Source organism: Triticum aestivum, chromosome 2A (assembly GCF_018294505.1).
Source record: "Triticum aestivum cultivar Chinese Spring chromosome 2A, IWGSC CS RefSeq v2.1, whole genome shotgun sequence".
Taxonomy (NCBI): Eukaryota; Viridiplantae; Streptophyta; class Magnoliopsida; order Poales; family Poaceae; genus Triticum; species Triticum aestivum.
In genome coordinates, this window is record NC_057797.1 from 397,586,731 (window position 1) to 397,595,789 (window position 9,059).

The window sequence follows — 9,059 nt, forward strand, 5'->3', positions numbered from 1 at the left end:
CCAGGTGCATTGATGTTGTCAATTATTCTCTCAATCTGTACTTCATTTGCAACACGAGGATGAACATGACGAAGATTTTGCTCTTGCTCATCATTGTCATCGTTAGAAGGATTGTCTTTAGACTAAGCATTGTCTTCAGCTTGATCAGGTGCAGAGATGATGAGTTCCTCTTCAGGCTGAGCTTCAGACGGTATGATTTCTCCAGTTCCCATAAGCTTGATGGTTTCACTGGATGGAACTTCATCAGTGAGGAGCTCATAGGATGTTTTGTTCAGAAGCTTGTTAAGATAAACACGGTTGATAATATGGCATGCAGTATCAATGGCTCCAGGCCAGAACTTTCTTGGAGTCTTGTATTCATCGAGCATCGTCCGGGCCATCTCAATAAGTGTTCTATTCTTGCGTTCCACGACGCCATTCTGCTGCGGCGTGTACGGAGCTGAGAACTCATGAGTGATGCCCAAAGTATCAAGATAAGTGTTGAGGCCAGTGTTCTTGAATTCAGTGCCATTGTCACTTCTGATGTGCTTGATCTTGACGCCATAGTTGGTCATTGCTCGATTGGCGAAGCGTCTGAAGACATCGTGCACTTCAGTCTTGTAGAGGATTATATGCACCCATGTATATCTTGAATAATCATCAACAATGACGAAGCCATAGAGACAAGCAGTAGTAGTAAGAGTTCAGTAGTGAGTGGGACCGAAGAGGTCCATGTGTAGCAGTTCGAAGGGTTGAGTCGTTGTCATGATTGTCTTCGAGGGATGCTTGGCTCTCGTCATCTTTCCAGGTTCACAGGCACCGCATAGTTGATCTTTCTTAAACTTGATGCCCTCGATGCCTATGACATGCTTCTTCTTTGCAAGAGTGTGCAAGTTCCTCATGCCAGCATGCCCTAGCCTCCGATGCCAGATCCAGCATTCTGAAGCCTTTGCTAGAAGACATACGGCAAGTTGTGGTCCTGCTGAGAAATCTACTACGTACAAATCATCTTTCCGATACCCTTCAAAGACTAGAGACTTGTCAGATTTCATAAGAACAAGGCAACGATATTTTCCAAATATCACAATCATGTTTAAATCGCAATGAAACCAAGGGATTCAACAAGCATCACTTTATCCATGTGTTGATCCCTTGAGATTGCAACTCTACCTAGACCCAATACCTTGCTTTTACTAGTATCAGCAAATGTGATGTGACTCTTGTCAGATGGACGTAAAGTTGAGTCCATGAGAAGACTTCGCTTGCCAGTCATGTGATTAGTAAACCCACTATCAATAATCCATTCTGAAGCAGCTGGTGTCATTACCTACAGTTCAGTTAGGGGGATAGGCTTCACGAAGAGAATTGTGAAGCATAAACATTTGACGAGCAAGTGGATTATGAAAGATTAGATCGAGGTTAGGACTGATAGGGGAAGTAGCAAGCGACTCAGGAACAAAATACATAATAAGACCATTTGGGCATTTGATCTTGCGCCCTACAAGATGTTTAAGGTCCCCAGCAATAGCTTCAGACGAATTTGATTTTCGGCTGGAGACCCTTCCCTACAAAAGAGAGTTAAGATTTCTTAGCCACCCACATCTTCAAGGGTGGCTTCGAAGCAATGAGTCTAAGTGCAGCATCTGAGAACTTTGGCTTTGAAGCCCTAATAAATAGTCTTGTAGGAGGGCAATAGTACTCATGAGAATAAGCAGAGTAGTTCTTGGTCTTATGAACATGGCGGTTTGATGAAACGCACTCATATTCATAGGCTGAGTATGGTTTCCCTACAAAACATTTGCGTTAGTGCGACTTGGGTGAGCCCTCTGTCTGTATGAAGCCTGTGGTCTGGGGTTTGTCTTCTTCACTTGTGGTGTCATGATGACATTCACAGGGAGATTCTCCAGACACCTTTTCAGCACCCAGACTTTCTTCATAGGTGGCCCATTCCTGCAGTTAGTACCAATATACATGGCAAACACTTCACCATTCTGATTCTTAAACAGTTTATAGTTTGCATCAAAGGATTCATCAATAACAATGGGATTAGCACAAGTGAAGCCAGATAGGGTGGATGGATCCACTGAAGATTCCTTTGTAGCAACCCATGTGGTTTTGGGGTACTGCTCGGGTTTCCAGTAAGAGCCATCAGCATTCATTTTCCTATCGAACCCAACACCCTCTTTCCTAGGGTTTCGGTTCAGGATCTGCCTTTTGAGGACATCACATAGTGTCTGATATCCTTTGAGACTTTTGTACATCCCCGTTTCAAGCAATGTCTTCAACCTAGCATTTTCATCAGCAATAGCAGTGGCATCCTCAGCAGAGGGGTTAGTTACCACATCAACAGTTGAAGATATTGCAACAGTAGCAGCAGTAGAACATCCAGCAACAGAAGTAGCATTATCACGCTCAATGCATTTAAGACATGGTGGTTCAAATCCTTCCTGAGCGGGACTGATCGGTTTGGCGTGAAGTGACTCGTTTTCCTTTTGAAGATCTTCATGAGCCGCTCTCAATTTATCAAGATCTTGCTTCCTTTGAAGATAATCATAGGAGAGCTTTTCATGAGTTGTTGAGAGTGTTTCATGACGACTTTCAAGTTCCTCATACTTAACGTGAATATTTTTTATGTCTTCAATTAAGGACTGAGATCGAGTCATTTCAGCGTCTAACAGGTCATCGCTTTTGTCTAACAATTTTTGAATATGTTCCATAGCTTTCTGTTGTTCAGTTGCAATTTTAGCAAGTGTTTTGTAGCTGGGTTTGGAACCACAATCAGAGTCATCTTCACTGGATGTTTGATAGTGAGTAGTGCATGAGTTTACCTTGGCACCGCGTGCCATGAAGCAGTAGGTGGGGGCGGAGTCATCCTGGTCATCAGCATCGGCGTCGGTGATGGAGTCATTGTCTTCAATGTTGAAGATGGACTTGGCAACGTAGGCTATAGCCAGACTCGCAATGCCAGAATCGGACTCCTCCTCAGACTCCACCTCCGCCTCCTCAGAAGCAGACTCCTCCTCTGAATCCATTTCCTTTCTAACAAACGCACGAGCCTTGCCAGATGAGCTCTTCTTGTGTGATGAAGACTTTGATGAATACTTGGAAGATGACTTGGAGTATTTCTTCTTCTTCTTGTCGTCAGAATCATATTCCTTGCTTTTCTTCTTGTTGTTGTTCTCATTGTCCCACTGAGGACACTCAGAGATGTAGTGGCCAGGTTTCTTGCACTTGTGGCATGTTCTCTTCTTGTAGTCATGAGCAGAAGCTTCATCATTCCTTGAGCTAGATCATGAGGACTTTCTGAAGCCTTTCTTCTTGGTGAATTTCTAGAACTTCTTCACAAGCATAACAAGCTCCTTTCCAATGTCTTCAGGATCATCAAAACTGCAATCAGATTCTTCTTCACATGAGGAAATAGCTTTTTCCTTCAAAGCACGAGTTCGCCCATAGTTGGGACCATAGATGTCTCTTTTCTCAGAAAGCTGAAACTCATGTGTGTTGAGCCTTTTCCAGTATGTCAAATGGATCGAGTGTCTTGAAGTCGGGGCGTTCTTGAATCATCAGGGCTAGGGTGTCAAATGAGCTGTCAAGTGATCTCAGGAGTGTCTTGACGACTTCATGCTTGGTGATATCAGTAGCGCCGAGGGCTTGAAGCTCATTTGTGATGTCAGTGAGTCGATCAAACGTAAGCTGAACATTCTCATTGTCGTTTCTCTTGAAGCGGTTGAAGAGGTTGCGAAGGACACTGATTCTTTGATATCTCTGGGTTCATACGCCTTTGTTAACCTTGGAGAGCCAGTCCCAGACTGGCTTGGATGTTTCCAAAGCACTCACACGGCCATACTGTCCTTTGGTCAGATGACCACAGATAATGTTCTTGGCAGTGGAATCCAGTTGAACGAACTTCTTGACATCAGCAGCGGTGACACCTTCACCAGCCTTGGGAACGCCATTCTTGACGACATACCAGAGGTCGATATCAATGGCTTCAAGATGCATGCGCATCTTATTCTTCCAGTAGGGATAATTAGTTCCATCAAAGACCGGGCACGCAGCGGAGACTTTGATTATCCCTGAAGTCGACATAGCTAAAACTCCAGGTGGTTAAACCGAATCACACAGAACAAGGGAGTACCTTGCTCTGATACCAATTGAAAGTGCTAGTTATCGACTAGAGGGAGGTGAATAGGTGATTTTTATGAAAGTCTTCAAAACATGGAAGTTTCAAAGACAAACGATAGAAACAAACCTATTACCATGCAGCGAAAGGTAGACTACACTAAGCAAGCCATAGTCAAGTATTCAATGAGATGAAAGCACAAGGACTAATAGCAGCTAGGCAGTATAGATCAGGATGGAAGATACTATGAAGCCAATCAGAACAGCAGTCACATAGTGAAGACAAATAGATAATGCGGATAGGCAATGACTTCACAAGGACCAATCTGAAAGTAAAGAGATGGGAAGGATGGAACCAATGGCTCGTTGAAGACAATGATTTGTTGGACCAATTCCAGTTGCCGTGACAACTGTATGTCTGGTTAGGGAGGCTGAGATTCAACTCAGAAGACCACGTCTTCACCTTATTCCCCTTGAGCTAAGGACACCCAGTCCTCGCCCAATCACTCTTGTAAGTCTTCAAGGTAGACTTCCAAACCTTCACAAACTTTGTTGACTCTTGGATGCTCAGAACGTGACGCCTAACCGGCTGGAGGATTCACAGTCCTCAAGTGTAATAAGTCTTCAGATCACACAGACAGGAAGACTTCAGTGATGCCTAACACTCTTTGGCTCTGGGTGTTTAGGGCTTTGTCCTCGCAAGGAATTCTCTCTCAAAGGCTTCGAGGTGGGTTACTCTCAAACGACAAAAGCCGTACACTAACTCTGAGCAGCCAACCGTTTATGGTAGTAGGGGGTGGGCTATTTATAGCCACAAGGCAACCCGGCCTGATTTGACCGAAATGATGCTGGGTCACTAAGGAACTGACACGTGTTCCAACGGTCAGATTTCAAACACACACGGCAACTTTACTTGGGCTACAAGCACAACTGACTTATCCAGCTCTGGATAAGATTTGCTCTCATTGTCTTTGCTCGAAGACATAGGATTTTGGTTAAGCATCACTTCAGTCATTCTGACTGGTTCACTTGGACCCCACTTAACAGTACGGTGGTTCCTATGACTCAACAAAGAAGAAAAAGAACGACGAAACAACTAAGTCTTCGCGCTCCATAGTCTTCATGCAATGTCTTCTCTTGTCATAGTCTTTAATGTGAATGTCTTCACATACCACCTTTGACTTCAATGTCTTCATACATTTTAGGGGTCATCTCTGGTAGGAAAACTGAATCAATGAGGGACTTCTACCTGTGCTATCCTGCAATTCTCACAAACACATTAGTCCCTCAACTAGGTTTGTCGTCAATACTCCAAAACCAACTAGGGGTGGCACTAGATGCACTTACAAAGGGATAAACTCATGCAATATGATGAAAACCCCATCTTGTTATCCTCGATGGCAACAATACAATACGTGCCTTGCTGCCCCTACTGTCACTGGGAAAGGACACCGCAAGATTGAACCCAAAGCTAAGCACTTCTCCCATTGCAAGAAAGATCAATCTAGTAGGCCAAACCAAACTGATAATTCGAAGAGACTTGCAAAGATAACCAATCATACATAAAAGAATTCAGAGAAGATTCAAATATTGTTCATAGATAGACTTGATCATAAACCCACAATTCATCGGTCTCAACAAACACACCGCAAAAAGAAGATTACATCGAATAGTTCTCCACAAGAGAGGGGAGAACATTGTATTGAGATCCAAAAAGAGAGAAGAAGCCATCTAGCTAATAACTATGGACCCATAGGTCTGAGGTAAACTACTCACACTTCATCGGATGGGCTATGGTGTTGATGTAGAAGCCCTCCATGATCGATGCCCCCTCCGACGGATCTCTGGAACAGGCCCCAAGATGGGATCTCGTGGATACAGAAAGTTGCGGCGGTGGAATTAGGTTTTTGGCTCCGTATCTGATCGTTTGGGGGTACGTAGGTATATATAGGAGGAAGGAGTACGTTAGTGGAGCAACAGGGGGCCCACGAGGGTGGAGGGCGCGCCTGGGGGGGTAGGCGCGCCCCCTACCTCGTGGCCTCCTCTTTTGTGTCTTGACATAGGGTCCAAGTCTCCTGGGTCTTGTTCGCTGAGAAAATCACGTTCCCGAAGGTTTCATTCCGTTTGGACTCCGTTTGATATTCCTTTTCTTCGAAACCCTAAAACAGGAAAAAACCAGCAATTCTGGGTTGGGCCTCTGATTAATAGGTTAGTCCCAAAAATAATATAAAAGTGGATAATGAAGCCCAATAATGTCCAAAACAGTAGATAATATAGCATGGAACAATCAAAAATTATAGATATGTTGGAGCCGTATCAGATCACGTGGGTATCTTGGAATCGTTCCGATGGTTTTGTGACGAGAACATTGTTCTTGGTGCCTCCTGAGATTTAGGGGTTGTGGCAGTGTCCCGGGGAGTTGAGCTCCGAGGTGTTGTCATCACAATTTTATCGTTGCAGTTCTGGAATACCTGAGTTCGCCGACATCGAAAATGTCCTTTATGCAGTTGTTGGTGAGATAACCTCGACGCCACACAGTACTGGGGCGGAAGTTCAGGAGTATTGCCATAACTCGTATAACGGATGCTTTTCGAAGGTTCAGGTAAATGATTTCCGAAGGTTTCTTGGTTATGTGTTGAAGGATGGATACAGCTGGATGTAGGATTTGCTAGTTTTGGGTGAGATATTATGCTTCCCCTGTATCCCCAACACCTGATTGCATAACTAGAAAGTTTCAGCAGTTTCATAGGTGGGAATTCTTGTACCTCTAGTATTTCTTCCCACAGATATTTGGTTTGTGATTGGGTAATCCTTACCAATTATTTGTTCATATCCGTACCTTGTTGCTTTATTCATCTATCTCTATCTAAGTGGCTTCTCAATTTTAGGAAGTGTGATGATTTACTTTGGAATTCATTCGTTCATTCTTGTTCGAATGTTAAGGCTATATGTTGCAATTTCGATCCATTTGATTCAGCTTGAATATATGTCTTTCAAGATGCTAACGGATGTCAACCTCTTTAGGATGGCTCCTCCAACGCGTCAGAATTCGGAACCTCCGCCACCACCTCCACCTCCGGAGGCATGGCAAGCTATCATGTCCGCCACCAACGCCAACACGCAGATGCTTGCTACGTCTTGAGCTTGCGTTGGTTTTCCCCGAAGAGGAAGGGATGATGTAGCAGAGTAGCGTAAGTATTTCCCTCATTTTTGAGAACCAAGGTATTAATCCAGTAGGAGCCCACGCTCAAGTCCCTCGTACCTACACAAAGCGATAGCTACTCGCAACCAACGCGATTAGGGGTTGTCAAGCCCTTCACGGTCACTTACGAGAGTGAGATCTGATAGATATAATATTTTTGGTATTTTTGGTATAAAGATGCAAAGTAAAAAAGCAAAGCAAGATTAAAGTAATGGAGATTGATATGATGAGAATAGACCCGGGGGCCATAGGTTTCACTAGTGGCTTCTCTCAAGAGCATAAGTATTCTACGGTGGGTGAACAAATTACTGTTGAGCAATTGACAGAATTGAGCATAGTTATGAGAATATCTAGGCATGATCATGTATATAGGCATCACGTCCGTGACAAGTAGATCGAAACGATTCTGCATCTACTACTATTACTCCACTCATCAACCGCTATCCAGCATGCATCTAGAGTATTAAGTTAAAAACAGAGTAACGCTTTAAGCAAGATGACATGATGTAGAGAGATAAATTCATGCAATATGAAATAAACCCCATCTTGTTATCCTCGATGGCAACGATACAATACGTGCCTTGCTGCCCCTTCTGTCACTGGGTAAGGACACCACAAGATCGAACCCAAAGCTAAGCACTTCTCCCATGGCAAGAACTACCAATCTAGTTGGCCAAACCAAACAGATAATTCGAAGAGACTTGCAAAGATAACCAATCATACATAAAAGAATTCAGAGAAGATTCAAATATTATTCATAGATAGTCTTGATCATAAACCCACAATTCATCGGTCTCAACAAACACACCGCAAAAAGAATATTACATCGAATAGATCTCCACAAGAGAGGGGGAGAACTTTGTATTGAGATTCAAAGAGAGAGAAGAAGCCATCTAGCTACTAACTATGGACCCGAAGGTCTGAGGTAAACTACTCACACTTCATCGGAGGGGCTAGGATGATGTAGAAGCCCTCCGTGATGACGGCCCTCTCCCGGCGGAGCTCCGGAACAGGCCCCAAGATGGGATCTCATGGATACAGAAAGTTGCGGCGGTGGAATTAGGTTTCTGGCTCCTCTTCTGATTGTTTGGGGGTACGTGTGTATATATAGGAGGAAGAAGTACGCCGGAGGAGCAACAAGGGGCCCATGAGGCAGGGGGCGCGCCCTAGGGAGGGCGCCCCCCACCCTCATGACCGCCTCTTTTGTTCCTTGGAGCAGGGTCCAAGTCTCCTGGATCACGTTCGGTGAGAAAATCATGTTCCCGAAGATTTTATTCCGTTTGGACTCCGTTTGATATTCCGTTTATCCGAAACACTGAAATAGGCAAAAAAAACAGCAATTCTGGGTTGGGCCTCCGGTTAATAGGTTAGTCCCAAAAATAATATAAAAGTGGAAAATAAAGGCCAATATAGTCCAAAATAGTAGATAATATAGCATGGAGCAATCAAAAATTATAGATACGTTGGAGACGTATCAGGCATCCCCAAGCTTAATTCCTGCTCGTCCTCGAGTAGGTAAATGATAAAAAGAGAATTTTTGATGCGGAGTGCTACTTGGCATAATTTTCAATGCAAAACTTCTTAATTGTGGTATGAATATTCAGATTAGAAAGATTCAAGATAAAAGTTTATATTGACATAAAAATAATAATACTTCAAGCATACTGATAAAGCAATTATGTCTTCTCAAAATAACATGGCCAAAGAAAGTTATCCCTACAAAATCATATAGTCTGGCTATGCTCCATCTTCACCA